Here is a 21,171-nt window from a genome sequence, read left to right on the forward strand (position 1 = left end):
CGCTCATGTGTGACGTCACAACATAGCGGACGACTACAACAGCATTTTTTTGGAGTGGAAGTGGAATTTTTAAAAAACGTTTTTTGCAATTATTGTTATTTTTTAATCGTTAAAAAACGTGGCTAAATAAAATATGACCTCAATAAAGTGAAATCTCGAGATACTGAGGGTGACCTTTGCTCTATAGCCTCACCCGTTTGACCTTTTGAGTTGAAAGTTTAATGCCCCATATACAGAAGTATCTGACCAAGTTTGGTCAAAATCGTTCCAGTATTTCTGGAGATATAAAGTGATTTGGAGGCCGACACCGAACACATACGTACATACGGACATTAACAACTGGAAAATTTCCATCCGGTTTTTTGGGTTCCTTAGGTGTCAAAACATGAATATCCGATGAAAACCGCATATGCCCAAACAGACCGATTACAATACTTTCCCTTCTAGAATACTTTCCATTCTTTTCGCTATCAAGATGGGAAAGTAAAAAAAAGTTTTTAATTATCTTTCTAAATTAAAAACTAAAAATAACTGGTTTCAAGAAATCGAACAATTTCTGAATGACTTAAATATTAAAAAAGAGGAGATTTTGGATCAAACATTTTTTGAATTAAAATAAAAAATTTCAATAGTTTTCAGGAAAATCAAAAGGAAAAGAAGATTTTTCCAAAAGGAGAGAGAGAAAAATTCTGTCAAAGAATGAAAGAGTACTAGCAGAAAAGAAAACAAAATATAAAGTTATTCAATAATTTGATCCCATATGAACTCAGGCCACCCTGGAACTTAGAGGTCAAGGGGAAAATTGGCCACTCACAAACGGCGAGTCAATGTGGCCAGAACCGCATTGTCGGACCGTGTGGGAGTTCTTTAATGCGGTTGCTTCGTTCAACCGACATCAGTAGTTTACCTAAAGGAAAAGACTCCTACCTCACTGCTGTGGGAAGCTAACCCACAGGGATATAGCCACAGATAGATATGGCTGGCTACCAGCCAGATTAAGGTTCTAAGCGCTTTAATGTTGGACAGGTACTTGCTGGCATTCAGCAACCTAGGCGTGGCAGCGAATTGCTGTCTTTGACGAGATAAATTTAATTATTGATAGTCATATATGTTTTAGTAGTTGACGGGGTGCGCCTACTCATTTTAGTGATATATGACAAGTAGTCGGTGGGACACGCTAGCGAGTGGTGTTTGATACCACGCTTAATCCGCTCACGCTTTTAGGTTAGCTCTATTGGAGCTAGTCAGGACACTGTTCGCTAATCTGTTTCGAGGCTCAGAAGCCATTTGTGGTACAGACATTCGGTCTTATGCTTTAGGGCGACCGAATGGGGTGATGGCGGGAGAAATGCCGAGCAAACCAAAATTATTCCTTTGTTATTAGGTCGAAGGCTAACTTTTGCACGCATCAGGAACACTCTCGTTTTAACAGATAACGGGTATTGTTGAATACTAGATCGTGGATACCGGTGTTCTTTGGTGGTTGAATTTCAATTAACCACACATTTCAGGAATAGTCGACCTGAGACTGTACAAGACTACACTTCATTTACATTTATACATATCATTCTCAGAAGTAATACCTTACGGTGGTTCCGGAGGCTAAACAGAACAAGAGAGAGAAAGATGACGGTTATTCGGAAATGTATATATACATAAAGTTTGCAGGATACATTCCTGTAATCCCAGGGAAGATTTTAAGCCAACGACCGAGGGACCCTAGTTTCCTTGAAGGTAAGATATTAAAAATATTCATTATTTCTTCACCCCCAAGAAGGGTAAAATTGTGAATTAAATATATTCATTAAGGAAAATTATTATATTTCTGCTACCGCAGTAAAGAAATAAGTTATAATGTTTTCGTCGTCAAAGGTGTGTGTACTTTAGTTACCGTAGCTATCTTTTGTAATGTAGTTTCTTTTACAGGTTTCTATAAAACCTGAATACAAAATTATTATTTATCAGTATTATTCTCACAACTGTGAGGATAATGTATAGTGCGGGGGTCCTGAGGGTGAAGGGCTCTGGGTAGATGAGAATGGCGACCGAAACGAACGGGCGGGAGCGCCGTTCCCCCAGGCAAATTGTGAATGTTGAACGAAGCAAGTACTGCGGCCACAGGGTAGGCACGTTATCCCCGGGAGGTCCCGAAAATCCCCTTGAGTTGGCTCCAGGATTCCCCTGGGCTGACCTGAGCCTCGAGGGTCCAGTTTCTGGCTAGACTGGCCGGCTAGTGTAATACAAATTGAAATGAAATTTTATTAATTAGAGGGGTGAGACAAAGAATTAACTAACCGGTAGAATGAAAATTAAAACCATTATTTTCTACTCTTTTTTATTCTATTCTCCCCTTTTTAAAATATCAAATGTCATTCACAGCTTGTGAAAATCATTAACATTACTGTTAATTGTATACTGACAAATAATAAACATTAAATAACAAAATACAACCAATTATTGTTTTATTAAAGCATTTGTATGTAAATAGGTCTATATAAAAGGTACAGATTGCTTATTCATTGAATTTGTGTATAAGTATTTATACATAGACACACAAACACACACACACACACACACACACACACACACACACAAAACTTTGATTTATTATTTATTTAGCTCTTGATTTATAAATCATAATTTTGCGGGACATCATTTCAGCCTATACAAAACATCGCTTTAAAATTTATAGGTTTCTAACCACACACACACACACACACACACATACACAAACAAACATTTAAATGTATGGAATATTTTCACAGCATTTATTCATAAAACGCAATATGGCTAATTGTTGATAAACCAGATTTCGGATTTCGTTTGTTTCATTAAAATTTACATACATATTATTTATACAAGCAGTATAATAAATTAAAGGGGTAAAAATGATTTTCATTTTATTTACAAAACATCTAATCCTAACTCCCTCCCCCTTTTTTCAACCAATCATTTGTTTCATTTATGTTTGTATAAAAACACATCTCTGATAAATCAATAATTAAACAATAATAATAAAAAAGTAAAATAAATTTTATGTTATGAACGATTACCGATAAAATGAAAAATATTAGTGTGTGTATGTATGTATGTATGTATGTGTGTGTGTCTGTGTGTGTGTGTGTGTATGCACGCGCGTGCGCGGATAGTTTAATAAAGTATTCTAATGTAAAAAGTAGATATTAATTACTTGGTTTAATTACAATTAGTACATTAATACCAATTAGGTACTGAAATTTCTAAAAATCATTTAAAAACCATTTATTTTCTTGACAGGTATTATTAGGTATAACTTAATCTCTCACACACACACACACACACATACTCACTCTCTCTCTCGCATACACACACACACACAGACACACACACATACTCTCTCTCTCTCCCACACACACACACACACACACACACACTCTAAACTTGTGTTTCTATAGCTTCAAGACCATATAGAGCATATAAATTTTACCTTATCTATATATTCTTAATTTAACTAAAATAGGTCTCGGCCTTTCATCAGGTGGTCCCAGGTTCGAATCCCGAACAGGCGTGGTATTTTCACACACGCTACAAATCATTCATCTAATCCTCCGAAGCAATACCTAACGGTGGTTCCGAAGGTTAAAAAAAACAAAAAAAAATAACTAAAATAGGTATTTAACAAACTGCTTCAAAAGTCACACAGATTATAATTGGATAGATGACTGAATTGTAAAGTAATAACTCGCAAATAAAAAGAGATTATCAAGTGAAATAAATATGGCATAAAATTACATTTTATTTACTGTAAAAACAATTATTTTTCCATTAATAATTACACATTTCTTCAACGATTCATTTCTTCTTTCAACTTCAATGGTTAATCAGTTCTCTCAATCCGTCAATGAAGAATGCTGGCAGTCTTTCCTTGATTAACGAAATCACTTTCTTTTTCCGTTTAGCCTCCGGAATCACCGTTAGATATTACTTCAGAGAATGATATGTATGAATGTAAACGAAGTGTAGTTTTGTGCAGTGTCAGATCATTCCTGAGATGTGTGATTTATTGAAGCCCGACCACCGAAGAACAACGGTAAACACGACCTACTATTCAAATCCGTATAAAAGTCACTGCCTTGCATCCTTCAGTAAAATCATCCGTGGTAAACTGAATACCCTTCAAATATCACTATTTAAATTCTGGAAAGAAGTAAAAGCTCAGGACGCCAAATTTGGCGAGAATCCGTCAATGAAGAATGCTGGCAGTCTTTCCTTGATTAACGAAATCACTTTCTTTTTCCGTTTAGCCTCCGGAATCACCGTTAGATATTACTTCAGAGAATGATATGTATGAATGTAAACGAAGTGTAGTTTTGAGCAGTGTCAGATCATTCCTGAGATGTGTGATTAATTGAAGCCCGACCACCGAAGAACAACGGTAAACACGACCTACTATTCAAATCCGTATAAAAGTCACTGCCTTGCATCCTTCAGTAAAATCATCCGTGGTAAAATGAATACCCTTCAAATATCACTATTTAAATTCTGGAAAGAAGTAAAAGCTCAGGACGCCAAATTTGGCGAGAATCCGTCAATGAAGAATGCTGGCAGTCTTTCCTTGATTAACGAAATCACTTTCTTTTTCCGTTTAGCCTCCGGAATCACCGTTAGATATTACTTCAGAGAATGATATGTATGAATGTAAACGAAGTGTAGTTTTGAGCAGTGTCAGATCATTCCTGAGATGTGTGATTAATTGAAGCCCGACCACCGAAGAACAACGGTAAACACGACCTACTATTCAAATCCGTATAAAAGTCACTGCCTTGCATCCTTCAGTAAAATCATCCGTGGTAAAATGAATACCCTTCAAATATCACTATTTAAATTCTGGAAAGAAGTAAAAGCTCAGGACGCCAAATTTGGCGAGAATCCGTCAATGAAGAATGCTGGCAGTCTTTCCTTGATTAACGAAATCACTTTCTTTTTCCGTTTAGCCTCCGGAATCACCGTTAGATATTACTTCAGAGAATGATATGTATGAATGTAAACGAAGTGTAGTTTTGTGCAGTGTCAGATCATTCCTGAGATGTGTGATTTATTGAAGCTCGACCACCGAAGAACAACGGTATCCACGATCTACTATTCAAATCCGTATAAAAGTCACTGCCTTGCATCCTTCAGTAAAATCATCCGTGGTAAACTGAATACCCTTCAAATATCACTATTTAAATTCTGGAAAGAAGTAAAAGCTCAGGACGCCAAATTTGGCGAGAATCCGTCAATGAAGAATGCTGGCAGTCTTTCCTTGATTAACGAAATCACTTTCTTTTTCCGTTTAGCCTCCGGAATCACCGTTAGATATTACTTCAGAGAATGATATGTATGAATGTAAACGAAGTGTAGTTTTGAGCAGTGTCAGATCATTCCTGAGATGTGTGCACCGAAGAACAACGGTATCCACGATCTACTATTCAAATCCGTATAAAAGTCACTGCCTTGCATCCTTCAGTAAAATCATCCGTGGTAAACTGAATACCCTTCAAATATCACTATTTAAATTCTGGAAAGAAGTAAAAAGCTCAGGACGCCAAATTTGGCGAGAATGGCGGGTGGAAAATTGGTCAAAATTCCAACTTTTTATGAGTTTGCTGTCACCCACCGCCAACAAATTTTACGGTAGCCCAGGTGTGCATTAATATATCCTTCTCGTTCTTTTAATATGCCGTCTGGATGACGATGTGTTACAGCGTGACGGGAAAATCATTTTGAATCGATTCATTCACCTCTTTTTCCTGGTTCTCATCAGTCAGAGAAACCGGCCATCAGTGGGAAGTTCGTTCTCAGTATTCGATTAACCGGCTTCTGACGCGCTAAATTTTATTGCCTACCTATTCGAAGAATTTTTAACAACAGTTTCAACGGCTTTTAGACGACGATGAATGTCACTAGCGTTTATTTTTCCGCTGTTAAAAGTCCAATCACTGCATGGCTGTTTTAGAAGCGTTGACGTAGTACGTGTACTCGGTACCATAACAATGTTGACAGAAAATGAAAGTCCTTGGGTCGATGAGTTTCGGAATATTAGTAGTACGGGAATTAAACTATAAGACGGTATTACTGTCCCTTTGTGCGACATTTTTTCCCCCCAGTTATGTTCCAGTGTGCGTTATATTTCAACCCTCTCCTATAAATTTCTAATTCGTAATTGAAGAAATATTTTGCAATCAAATTCATTTTTTTTATTTTAAACATCTTATACTTGAAAAAGATAATTTTTTAAACAATTTTTTTTTTTTTGTTTATATGAACAATTAACAAAAACAAATCCAGTATATAAGTTGCGTAACTTATGCCCCGATGAAACCCGAAAAGGAAAGCTTCACCTGGACATATTATAACTTGGTATGCGAGTAAGAAACTATGTAAAACATATTCTACTTTGAGTATAATTTTAAAATACGGGAACCATATGGCGACCGCGTCTCCCTACCTTAACCAAAATTAATTCATATCAATGATTTATAAGCAGAAAAAATTTGACATCATAAAGTTCGGTTAATCCAGTCTTTTTTTTTCCTGTTTAGCCTCCGGTAACTACCGTTTAGATAATACTTCAGAGGATGAATGAGGATGATATGTATGAGTGTAAATAAAGTATAGTCTTGTAAATTCTCAGTTCGACCATTCCTGAGATGTGTGGTTAATTAAAACCCAACCACCAAAGAACACCAGGTATCCACGATCTAGTATTCAAATCCGTGTAAAAATAGCTGGCTTTACTAGGACTTCCTAATAAAACGCTGGAACTCTCGACTTTTAAATCAGCTGATTTGGGAAGACGCGTTCACCACTAGACCAACCCGGTGGGTTCGGTTAATCCAGTCTATAGGTATTAAGCAAAACGATATTTGACAAAAAGCTTCAAAGAAATAACAAACAAAGAAATAACTGATAAAGAAATAAGCTTATTACCCCTCAAATTTAATGGAATTGTCTGAATTCATAATCATAGTGACGAGTCAATCGGGCGATCGAGTTTGAGACCCAGCCGGACCGAGTTACTTTTTTACACTTTAAATATCATTCATTTATTTAATTATACCACTCATCTGTGACGTCACAACATAGCCGGCAACTACAACAACGTTTTTTAGAGTGGGAGTCCGATTTTAAAACAATTTTTTTTTTGCAAATATTGTCATTTTTTAATCGTTAATTATTGTGCCTAAGAAAATTATAACCTTAATTGGGCTAAATCTTAAGATTCTGAGAGTGGCTTTGCCTGCAGCCTCACCCCTTTGACCTTTTAAGTTGAAAATTTAATGTCATCAATGTCCCATACATATAGACGTAATCTGACCAAGATCAAAATCGGTCCGGTAGTTCTGGAGATATAAGATGATTTAGAGGTCAACTCCAAACACACATAAATACATACGAACATTAACTTCTGGAAAATTTGCATCCGGTTTTTTGGGTTCCTTAGGTGTCAAAACGTCAAGATTCGGTGAAAATTACATACTTCCAAATGGAATCAATTACAATACTTTTCCTGCTAGAACTGCAGGGTATCTAGACGGGAAAGAAAATTATTTCATTACTGTTTTAAAAAAGTATAAAATTTGATATAGTCATAAAATTCCAATATTTTTATAACGATTAATTTATCAAAATCTTACTATTTAATTGAAAAAAAAAAATTAAGTAAAATTTCATTTTTATTAAAATTAAATAGCATGTAATTAATTTTTTTTTTCAATAAAATAATTTGATGCAATGATATGTTCCTAATGAAACACCATTAATAAGTTGTGACCATAATCGGTCATAACTTTTTGTAAACGTTTTGTAACCGTAATAGACTTTTCCCTTGTTCGCGGTAATAAATACAAATGTAAAGGCGCAGAGATCGTTTCATCACACAAAGGTTACTGGCCAGGGGAATTAAAAAGTTACTCTGCTGGTATCATGTTCTCGTATCCAAAGGCTATAGTTTTCACGATATTTTTGGGTATATTTTGTTGTTATATACCTTCGGAACAACAGGAAGTGCTAAGTACAAGAGGTATAATTAACTAGATTGATAATTAATGTGTTGTAGTTAGCTACGTTATTAGTATAGTTCCCTCTAAGCTGCGCAGATGCAATGATTTTAGAGTATTCCAATAAATTGCACAGATAAATTTATATCCCGCGCACCTACAATCAGTTATTGTAAATATATACAAAGTGTACTCTATGACACGTTTAGTTGAGACTACGGAGTAGTGTACACTGGCAGTTTATAACTACTATTCACAATAAAAACATTCTATTCATCGCACATGTTTACGAATGATGGAGCCACTGTTATTCTCGGGAAGAAAAACGGGATAGCAGTACATTTAACTGAACAACACTGTGTAGCACGTAGGGAAGATTTAGGATTAGATGACGTACGGAAAAATGTATCTATTGTGCAGAATATAGAACTGTGTACACAATGTTTCACCGTTTAGCATCAAAAAGAAAATTTTGAAGAATTAGCTCAAACGTTAGAACGTGATATAATATCATTTAAACCATTAAATGTGGTTAGATAGGTTTTCCAAGTATTTTGCAGTTGATATTTTAATAAAAAATTACGATACGTTAATGAGTATTGTAAAACTCAGCAGAATGCAATGACCCCATTTGTAAATATTGTGAAAAAATTCTGATTAATTCACTTCATCGGGTAACAATATTTAATCTGAAAAATATATTAGACGAGCTTATATCCTTGTGCAAATATCTACAAAAAACTGATTCAACAATTATTAATGCTCATCGGTATGTAAAAATTACAATTAAACTAAAAACTCAATTTTTGGGACACGAAATCTTTTTGAACGACACTATACGAGAAGTATTATCGGAACGTCAAAATTATATCGATATATCAGCTATAATTTGATTTATTTAACCTGTTTATTCACTTAGACAGCAGATTTCTAGATGAAGTATTAAAAAATCGGCAATCATTTGATAATGAAATTATTATAAATTCAGGAAACAATTTTGATTATGGAAAGGAAAATACAATGCAGCTTTCCAAAGATATATACAGAAGTTGTGACAAATAAAAACGTTGATATTCATAAAATATAGAACGAATATTCAGAATTAAAAATTAAAATTCTAGAGAAAAGATACATTAACCTTTGCCCAAACTAACCCTGAATTTTCTAACCCTTTCTTTCTATATAACATTATGGGAACTTTAGAAGCATCCAGCGTAGACTGTGAACTTGGATTTTCTGTTACGAATTTCATAAAATCCAAATACCGAAACAGACTCGTAAACGAACACTGGATGGACCTTATGAAAATTAAATTACGTTTAGCCAACGGTCAACAAGTAAATACGAATGAAGTTTACAAAGAATGGATTTCTGTGAAAGACAGAAGACATAAAGTTAAAAAAATTAAGAAAAATGTTAATGTAACATAAAATAAGTTACGTAATTGTTTCGTTTAACTATGAATACATTGTATAATCGATACATTTGCGTATAATAACAACAAATTTTGCAGAAATTGATTTTTGAATAATTTTTTTGGGCACAATTGATTTTTGTGTGTGCAGCTCTGAAAAAAATTAAAGGGAACTTTGGTTATTAGCCGCATATACTTTTATATACAATGTTGTTTATTAAGGTTTTGTCTTCCTTAGAGCTAACTTTAGCTATTCTTTTAATTTATTTAAATTCCTATTTAATTATATTACTCTTCAAAAAACTAAATAGTAATCGTAATTAACCAAAAAAAAATATTCTGTTTGAGAAAGAATAGCTATTTTTCAAAAAGGAAAATAGAATGTGTCCGGGAGTAAGGGAAATGTCTGTGGCTGCACACGGCTCAGTTTAAATGGAGTAACATGATTCTCCAGTGCCTAATCAATTCCTCACACTCACAATTCCTCCCCTCTTTAGCTCCTCTCACCCGATCCGTTCTTCTTCTATCGCTTTCTCTCTCGGTTCTGAAATTCACCCTTACCTCTTCGGCCCCTTCACCTTCGTCAAGGGACTAGAGTCGGAATTGTTCTTGATGGGTTTCTCTTCTCTCCATCCCCCTAAACACGGTTTAATCAGTCCAAGTCGGTAAGTTAAACTTAACCTAACGAAACAATACCGCCTCTCCGGTCTTACCGCCTTCAAACAACCATAATAAACTTAATCGTGGCTTATAAACAGAAGTAGTACGGGATAAACATAAATAATTAAAATATATATAATCTAATTCGCTGTTTAAATTAATAGTGTTACATTTATAATCATTTACATTCTGATTCGGGTCAGTTAACTTTTTTTCATTTTAAAAGAAAGAAATAGGTTTCATTTACGGCTGGTCAGGTGTCCATTTATGGCTGTTAACACGAATGGTATTTTTCCTGATGCGAGAAGTAAGCAGGTAGTTAGGTGGATTTCCGACGATCGACATATTACACGGTTTCTTTCTGGACATGGTGCTTTTCGAGATAGGTTGACCAGATATTTATAGATTAATTCAGGCTTGTGTCTGGAGTGTAAGGTCATTGATTATGTGCACCGTATCTTATATATCTGCCTGAGACGCGAAGTTGAACGTACCAAAGTAGCTAGAGAACTTGCAAGGATCAATTCTGGCTTTGATCTGCAAGATAATTGTAAAACCGAAAGTTAATGGAACAGAGTTGCTAGCTTCCTTAAATTTTTAGTCCTGCGGAGGATGACTGAGGGTGGTCTGGTGCTGTTATAGATGTATTGATTGATAGATATCAACTCGGGTGGCTAGGGCTCCACCTAGGCGCTTATTTCGCCAAGATAGGCGTTTTTACATCCAGACCGGTTAGGTGAGATATTCGCTGTTAGGATGAGAATACATATGTGGAGAACTCTTTGATGGAACTGCGATGTGGGAAGATGCAGGCATTGAACTCATTTTAAAAAACGGACCAGAACACAGATAAATAGGGTATAATTTTATTAGAGGCCTAATTAATTTTTGAATCTGTTTCTTGATTTTTAAGCAAATTAAAGGCTTTGAGTAATTTGACTGTAGGAAAAAATTGTCGTTTTTACGATATTAGGTTGTGTAAATACACTGATGGAAATATCTGCCAAGGCATATGCATCGGTGGCATCCTGATAGAAGCCATCCTGATGACTTGTATTTTATTAGGTTTAGAGGGTGTAAAAGACGATCTCCGGTAAATCCCTTCAGGGCAAGGAACGGAGGGGTTGTTTGGCGACCGGGATTGACACAAAGCGGGTGTCTTCCCTTACGGAGGTCAAGATTAACCACTACATTTCTATGCTTTATGACTAATAGATTATTAGTCATAATTTTTTGCCTTTTCTTCAATATCAATCGATGTTAAAGACATTTCTTCCTCAGAATCCGATATAATTAACAAAAAGATAAACAGTGTTACGTAGAAACTTTAGTTAATTAATCGTGTACTTTCAAATTAATCTCTTCTTGTTCCGACTTCTACTTTTATTTTAATCCTACTATTAAGTCGGATTAAAATAAAAGTAAAAAAACAGCCGATACATTAAATAATACCCCCTTCTGATCGGTCAATGGTTGAATAGAGTAAGATCAGTTGACCACCTGTATCGTAATGAAAATCTACTTTATAATGACCCTCATTGTAATACAGGTACCAGCCTGATTTGATGGTTGGGTTTCAATTAACCAAACATCTCAGGAACGGTCGACCTGTGAATGTACAAGACTACACTTCATTTACATTCATACATATCACCCTCTGAAGTAATACCTTGCGGCGGTTTCGGAGGCTAAATAGATAAAGAATGAAGGTCTCATTATGATACTGGTTAAAATTCTAAAGTACAGCCGTAGAAAAAAATCTTTTAATTGTATTTTAAATAAATTAACGGGAAAATGTTTTTAGAATATTCGTTAATTAATTTAAAATGTCAACGAAAGCATAAGACCTTTTTTTTGTAATCCGAAAATATTATGTCGATTTACACGAAAATACTTTTTTTAAATGTAATTTCTGTAATTCCTACCGTAGTCTTTTTTTTTCAAATCAATTAAAACTTTTATTATAATTATAATAATAATACAAAAATAGATTTAATAAAATTTAAAATGCAATTTTCTATCAAAAAATATATTTATGATTTAACAATTTTTTTTCTTAAAAAATATTTTAATTTAATGCGAAAGGATTTATGAAAAAAAATACTAGTGCATATTTCCATAGTAACAATTTAATATTATCTTTTGCGTGAATAATAATGTTTATGAATTAATGATACGACAACAATTTCGGTTGCGATTTAATAATTAAATGACTTGTAAGTTTCACTGTGATAGTGGTAGAGGGAAATTGTTATATGACGTGTTAAATAAGTAATAACCATCTTCCCGTTATTAATATTTGATTGCTTCATTTAAGACATATGTGACATTCATATTTGCGTGTTTGACAGATACGTAAAACAGAAAATGATTCGTTTATGTTATGTCATCATTAATAATATTTTCCTAAAATAGGTTTATATATTATATATTCATCAACGTAATTTCACTTGCGTTTCTCAACTAATCTACATTAATTTCTTTACCCGTAATTAGACCAAAAAAATAATTTTATTATCAAATTTAGCAAAAATATTTACATCAAGTAAGGTTTGTCATTTATATAAGATTTTAAGAATTTTAATTACATTTACTGAAAGCTAGCTTTAAAAACACATTGAGTACTTTATAAAATATAATAAACAGCAGCTGGTTGTTATTGTTATTAAATACTATACGTCACTGTTACTTTACAAGAGTGATTTTTTAGTCCTGTTACCTAATTTCAAATGTAATTTAAGAAAGAGAAATTTAGGTGGAATTTAGGTGGAATCGAGAGGTGTGGCATGTAGCGCCGTCTTGCTGAAACCAGCAATACAGTTCTTGAGGTTCCAGGAGGGACACAATCGGCGCACAATACTCCTATATGCTTCACCATTTACTGTCTGTTCGAAGAATATGGGTCCGACTATACGATGACGAGATATCGCACACCACACACAAATTTTTTCAGGATGCAAAGATTTGTCTTGTAAAGCGTTAGGATTTACAACCGCCCAAATTCAACAGTTTTGACTGTTCACATAACCGTCAAGGTGGATCCAAGCTTCATCACTAAAGAACACTGTATTTAAAAATTCGATTCCGTTATCGTTTACGAGAGACCTAAACCGACGGCAACATTGCAATCGCTTGTTTAAATCTGGAGGCCGAAGCTCTTGGACTAATCGAACGCGATACGGATACAATTTTTTAATTTTTTAGCGGCTTTCTGAACACTCGAATATGACAAACCGACTTGCGTGGAAAGTTTTCGTAAACTTTTCCGTGGAGAATTGAGCAATTTTGTTTTCACATTCTCTAAAACGTCATCTGTCAAGCAAGTTTGTCGACCGCTATGATTTCTGCCGCAAATACTACCTGTCTCTCGAAATCGGTTTGGTAGCCTAGAAATTGACATTTTTTCTGGCGGAGGAACACCAACAAATTTAATTTGAAATGATTATTTTACACTCGCGTTCGATTTCGTAAAAAAAATATTGTTCAGGAATGAAAACTCGTTGTTCTATGGTAAAAGACATTCTGTTCGTAACACGACGGGAAACGGCACAAAGATTTACACAGCTCAAGGAGAATCAACTCACACTGCCGTATCTATACCGGTTGAGTAGCGCTACCAACTTCGTGTCACAAAACAAAATTTCCCTTTCTTATAAAAAAATTACCAGACATTAAAAATTGGGTAAAAGGACTAAAACATCACTCTGTATTTTACAATAATTTATATACTTTTCCGGAAAGTAGTTATTTTTTCGATAGCCAAGTAAAAACTTTAATATCATGAAAATAGTTTCAAGTACTCCATTTCCATTTTCAATTGTTTTAAATATACTATTATAATATCCAAATGTTTTTAATACCAAAATTATAAACAAAAACTTAATTGTTAAAGATTGACACCAATTAAAGATTAAAACTTATCTTAGAAAAATGACGAAAAAAACATTGAACGTAATACTGTAACAAATGAAAACCTACTCCCATGCCTTAAAATTCATCATTCTAGATTTTATTAATATCAAGCAGATGCTAAATAATCTTAGTATTAATGTTGTGACTATAATTAATTTCCTTAAGTTTGTTTCCTTAAGTATAATTTCCTTAGTTTGGATTAGCTCCGTTATTTTATGAAAAAAACAAAAACATTATTAAGAATGGATTACAAAATTAATAAATTATGTATCATTTAGACAGGATGGCAAAAATACGTTAGAATAGCGATTCGTACCCATTATTTATCATTATCCACTCATCTACTTCTTTCAGAACGTTTTTCTTCATCCATCCTGCTGTACACAGCAGGAATAAGATTTATTAGCTTAGCAGAAATATAGATGAAATATCTTCTACAGCCCGAATAGGTAATCATAAAGGTAATACCAGATAGCCTCACATTATTTGATTAATCACGGGCATTAAAGAGGTTTATATTTTTTTCTAATATAAAAACAATGTTTTTGAAGTAGAGCTATCTCATTGTTAACGCGTTAAATTCCCCGAAGAGGTCAGCTGTAGGATAATGTCTTAGCCTATTTAAGGCTCATTTTATTAAGTATTTTGAAGCTCATACGTTTACTAAAGTGCACGTTTCTTTCTCCGCCCCGTGAACGTATTATATACAGCAATATTGATCGGCCGTACGCAAAATATACGTCTAGTGATATTGTTTTATTTAACTAATTTCGTGGAATTTAAGGATTAAGCGTTTAATTATTTTGAACGTATTGTTAATGTGCGCGTCCCGTTTAAGGTGAGGGTCTACCCAGACGCCAAGATATTTTATTTTATTTACTTTTTCTAGTCTGGGCACAGACGTAGAGTAAAAGTTGGTGTTTTACAGTTTGTTGGATGCACGGTTAAATTATTTGGGTTAGGAGGGTGACTACCGTGATTTGTAGAAAACGTTACGAACACGATTTTTTTAGATGTTCGTCAAATCAAGCTTGATTTGACGAAATCATGAGAAGGGATAATTATCGACGGATTCACCTGAATCTATTACACGAATCGGGTACGGTACGTTGAACTACAATTGGATCGTCGTCTACGTGTAAGATCCAAGCAGTAGAAAAGAGAAAACGACCCACCGGGTTGGTCTAGTGGTGAACGCGTCTTCCCAAATCAGCTGATCTGGAAGTCGAGAGTTCCAGCGTTCAAGTCCTAGTAAAGCCAGTTATTTTTTACACGGATTTGAATACTATATCGTGGATACCGGTATTCTTTGGTGATTGTGTCTTTAATTAACCACACATCTCAGGAATGGTCGAACTGAGACTGTACAAGACTACACTTCATTTACACTCATACATATCATCCTCATTCATCCTCTGAAGTATTATCTGAAATGTAATTACCGGCGTCAGTGTTGAATACAGATACAGTCACTGAAATCAAAGACCGATTACTCGCCTCGCCAAATAAATCGATCAGACGTTTGCCTGCTGAAATTAATTTGTCTAAATCAACCGTTCATCGGGCGACCAAACGATTACAATTACAACCTTATTCAAACGGTACATCGTCTTCTTGAGCCCGACAAAAAAAAACGGCTACAATATTGTCAACGGTTCCGTCGATTTCTGCGCGAAGGAATTAATGTTATGGATTCGTTATATTTCACAGATGAAGCACGGTTTCATTCGGATGGCTACGTAAACAGCCAAAACAGTAGAATTTAGAGTGCTGAAAATCCCCACGTTTACCACGAAAAACAATTACACCCGCAGAAGTTGGGCGTGTGGTGCGCGATATCGCGGAAGAATATAATCGGTTTTATTTTTTTCGAGTACACCATTAATGCAGAACGATATCAGGATATTTTATTTCGGTTCATCGCACTCTTGGAAGAGGAAGACAGACACTGCCAGCTATAACATGACGGTGCCACATCGCACTACGCAGGTTCAACTTCTGATTTCGTCGAGGAATTCTTTGGTAATCATGTTATCGGTCGAGGCTTGTGGCCACTAAGATCTCCAGATTTGGCTGCGGCAGATTTTTTTCTACGGGGTTACCTCAAAGAAAAAGCCTACAGCGACAAACCACGAACACTTGAACGATTGAAAGTCAATATTGAACAATCTGTATTAAATATCCAGCCACAAACTTTGAAAAAAGTTGCAAGAAACGCTGTAAAAAGAATTGAAGCATGTATTCAAGAAGATGGCAGCCACTTCCAACATTTACTCTAAATGTAAGGTAATGGATGGTAATAATAAAAATTACATTTACGTTTACACATACCTTTTTATTATTTCAATACCTACCAATATAAGGTTGGGATGCGTTTTATATGGGACACCCTGTATATTGGTATCGATGACACTGTTTTTATTTTTTCTTGCTGTGATTTATTTCTTTTGCTATGTTAAGGATTATTGACCTTTACTTGGATCACATATACAAGTGCGTTTTCTATATATTAGGTGTAGAACCTTTGTATATATTAACGAGGGGGTTTCGTTGGGGACTTCTCTTCATGTCATTATCATGAATCAAATTTTCTCATGATTTGTGTAACCGATTGTAAATGCTTATACGTAGAAAAAAATCCAGTATATCTTCAAATCATACGTTCAAATTAAAAAAAAAAAAAATTAAACTGACAATACAGTTGTTTCTGTTGCACCGATTACACGCACAACTTGGTTTAAAATATCTATAATTTTATTTAAATACAGTATTTTTCGTTTATTTAACTATTCTAACTAAAGCGCGCGCGCATATCGTATTTAACTCGCACGGGTGTGGCGGTACTAGTGGAAACGGTTAGCACTAAGTAAACTAATGTAATTTTGATACTTACATGGAAAAACTTTCACTTGTACGGTCAGCAGATCACTGTAGCCGAGAGGTTTAACGCGACGATGCGTTTAATTTTTAGACGGGAAAGTAGTAGCAAGGAATTTTATGAATTTACTGTGTCTATTAATAACATCACGGGACCTAATTATCGGAAAAGTATTTAATTATAAGAAAAAACGTAAATTTTAAATGAATAAATTTTCTAATGAAGTAATCTAAATTTTTTAGAAAATCACATTTTATTCAGTTAATAAAATTAGTCGAATTAAATTGACAACTTGTATGCAAACATATGTAAATATAAACATATGTACATGTTTATGTATAGCAGTAGATGTTTAATAACTAAAACTAAAGTTGTACAGTAATAATAATACTAATATTAAAGCGTGCATAAAATGAAGACAAACGCCGAAACAAAACAAACAAAAGTAAGGGTTTTAACACTCTGAGGTTGTATCGCCCTCCTTTTTAACACCCTCTTGTGTCGCTTCACCGTTTTGTAAACGACAAACAAACCTCCCCTCTATTACTTCCCTTTCCTGGGTCGCAACGCGTTGTCTTCATTAGTAATGCTGTGTATTCTGAAATCCATGCATAATATTAGCGCACGACTCATGTCACATCAAATATCTCTCTATCTTTTTGACTCGCCATCCCAACTGTATCTCTCTCCCTTTATATTTGTTCCTCGCCTAAAAGTAAACTTCACATTTCGTTTCATCTCTTTGTATATATTGCTAATGTTATATCTTTAACGAAGAATTTCAAGTTAATAATTAAAATTTCATAGTAATAAAAAATTGTAGATCTTCTATTTATTACAACTTTAAACGGGGAAGTAGGGTAGAGCTTTCTGCATACTTCTAGGTTTTAGGATCCAACTAATCCATCTAGAGATCTAGACAAAAAAAGCATATGTACTTATATGTTGCACTGCTTTTGGCTTTAAATCTCAGGATTGACCGAAGTAATTTTTTTCAAATTTGATTAAAATATTTCTATATAAATGGCATCGATTTTATTATTTTCTTTATTAAAGCTCGTTAAGATGGTGGGGAGAGATCGGAAAAAATTAATTTCAAAATCCTGCAGAGGCATTTTAGAGAAAACTTTATTAAAGCAAATTTGTTACCCTCGATACTCACATAAATAATTCAAAAATTAAAAAAAAAATCAATTTCACTTCGAAAATCAACATTTAAACAACTGATTTAGACGAGTTAACTGCTATACTAGCCCGGTATTTTAACAAATGATTTAAAATACCAATTTTTAATCAATGAGTGGTCAATATATTACACAATAAAAGGCTTAAAATTTTATCTAATTAAAAAATACAATTCGATAAACTAATTTTTACGTAGCTATTAATGATTAAACAATTTAACTCCCAGCATTTTTGGAATTTTCATAGGTAAAATTTTCAGTTTCCTATTTTATGGAAGATGTGTGGTACATGTACGGAAAATTTCATTAGAATATTTCAATCCTTCTTTAGATATACATTTATACTGGAAAAAAAATAATAAATGACGATGAAAGAATGAAGGGAGATAGGGATTTGGCAATATGTACTGTTCTGTTTATTTTGATGTCCTGAACCAGTAGCTGTATGTGGCCAACACCTCCTTGAACATCTGTATATTTTTTTTTTTGTCTTCAGTCATTTGACTGGTTTGATGCAGCTATCCAAGATTCCCTATCTATTGCTAGTCTTTTCATTTCGGTATACCCCCTACATCCTACATTCCTAAGAATTTGTTCTACATATTCCAAACGTTGCCTGCCTACACAATGTTTTCCTTCTACCTGATCATCTAATATAAAACGACAATTCCAGGATGCCTTAATATGTGACCTATAAGTCTGTCTCTTCTTTTAACTATATTTTTCCAAATGCTTCTTTCTTCATCGATTTGCCGCAACACCACTTCATTTATCACTAAATCCACCCATCTGATTTTTAACATTCTCCTATAGCACAGCATTTCAAATGATTCTAATCTTTTCTTCTCAGGTACTCCGATCGTCCAAGTTTCACTTCCATATAAAGCGACGCTCCAAACATATATTTTAAAAAATCTTTTCCTGACATTTAAATTAATTTTTGATGTAAATTAATTATATTTCTGACTGAAGGCTCGTTTCGCCTGTGCTATTCGGCATTTTATGTCGCTCCTGCTTCACCATTAGTAATTCTACTTCCCAAATAAAATTCTTATACCTCCATAATCTTTTCTCTTCCTATTTTCACATTCAGTGGTTCATTATATTATTTCTACTACGTTTCATTACTTGTTTTGTTCTTGTTTATTTTCATGCGATAGTTCTTGCGTAGGACTTCATCCATGCCATTCATTGTCTCTTCTAATTCCTTTTTACTCTCATCTGTATATATATACCGGGTGGTTCATATAAAATGAAACACATTTATATCTCAAAAACTACACATTTTAGGAAAAAATGTTTTCTGTTAATTTTTTTCCATTTCAAGAGAGAAATACGTTCACAACCTATGTTGTTCTTGATAAGATCAATAAAAAATCATTTCACGATCAACTTAATATTTTAAAATAGGAACCTATATTTTATATTGCAGAATGAAATTCTTTGCAAAAAAATTTCATTTAAGAATTTTTTCTAAACCTGATAATTTTTTTAGTTATTCATCTTCAAAAATACAGTAGTCCTATAAATTTGTGTTTGTAGTTTCATTAGATCTAGCCCAGTTTACGAGTTATATCCACTTGATGTTAAGTTTTAAATAAAAAACAATCACTGCTGTCAATAATAAAGAAGAAGAAAAAGAAAAAGAAGTTCAGCATGTAAACACCAGCGAATGTTTTAAAATAGCCTAAAAATGAAATCCAAGTTGCAAATGACATTTGTCTAAGTAAACGAATTATCAGTCCCTTCAATTAATTTTTTTATTACTTTGTTACCCACCAAACATTAAATACTAAATTAATTAATTTTTGTTTATTGGAAATTACAGAACGATTAGAGAACAATTAGAGAAAAAAACTGAGGTAATTTTGCTTGACGGAGAATGCTACTGATATGTTGATCAGACAGAAGCTTTGTATGCTCTACGATTCCCCAGTATAAATACTTCCAAATCGTGCTTCTGTGTACAGAATTGTAAAACAGTTTAGTGATGCTAGAAATTCAAGGGCCAAATATAGGAACCGTCAAAATACTGTGACAGCAGAAAACGATGAATTAGCGGTGGCTACGGCGGTCATTGTAGATACTCACGTTCGTTCAAGAAATATTTCGCGTGACTCCGGGATATCAAAAATCAATGTTCTGAGAATATTAAAACGCCTGAAATTCCATACGTACCGTATTTAACTGGACCAGAAATTGCATGGCAACAAATTTGAATTAAGAGTAAGCATTTTGTCGATGAATGCTGGAAAAAGTAAGATAGATCAAACTTTTTTTTCTTAATGTTCTGTTTTCCGACGAATCACGTTTTACTAATCATGAAGCAGTAAACAGATATAATATGTATTATAGGCAGTGTAAAATCCATGGTGACGTAGAACATCCGTGGATTATCAATGTAAGGTGCGGAATCATAGGCTGTATATTAAAACGACCGCATTTTTTCGATGGAAATTGAACGGAGAGAAATAGATCTAGAAAATCAGTCTCCTTTACGGTTTGATGAATTACACTTGGAAAAGATAAGAAGGGTATTTTTATCATGATGGCTGTCTTACACATTATTCAGTTATCAACAGAATAATTTTGGACCGCGATTATAATGATCGTTGGATTGATCGACCAGTTCACTGGAGCTGGACCAGTTCATTGGCCTGTTCGTCCCCCCGACATTATTTCAGTTTTTTTATTTTTTTATGAGGTTACGTTAAAAAAAATGTTTATCTAGAAGAAACAGCTACTCTTGAAAACATGAGAGTACTACAAACGTCTGTAGAGATATCACGTGAAAAACTCTATTAGATATTCACGGGACGTTTTTAAAACGTATCGACAAATGTAGGTCACCATTTCGAACATTTGTTGCTGTAATTTATGTAGAGTAATATTTTGTAATTATTTTAAATAAAGAGCATTAAAAAAATGTTTAATTAATTCATTAACCGAAATATTTTCATAGAGTCGACATAACTTAACTGACCAAAGCGAGCAACACATATATAGGCTACGTACCACACCGGTATGTACTCTCTCTCTCTTTTTTCCTGTTTAGCCTCCGGTAACTACCGTTAAGATAATTCTTCAGAGGATGATATGTAT

General features: G+C 34.0%; 1 protein-coding gene across 1 annotated transcript in view; it reads left to right on the plus strand.

The window, feature by feature from the left end:
* Positions 1-21,171, plus strand: part of LOC142332437 (uncharacterized) — a 207,401-nt gene that overhangs the window by 154,959 nt on the left and 31,271 nt on the right. The window lies entirely within an intron of this gene.

Source organism: Lycorma delicatula, chromosome 11 (genome assembly GCF_047948215.1).
Source record: "Lycorma delicatula isolate Av1 chromosome 11, ASM4794821v1, whole genome shotgun sequence".
Taxonomy (NCBI): domain Eukaryota; kingdom Metazoa; phylum Arthropoda; class Insecta; order Hemiptera; family Fulgoridae; genus Lycorma; species Lycorma delicatula.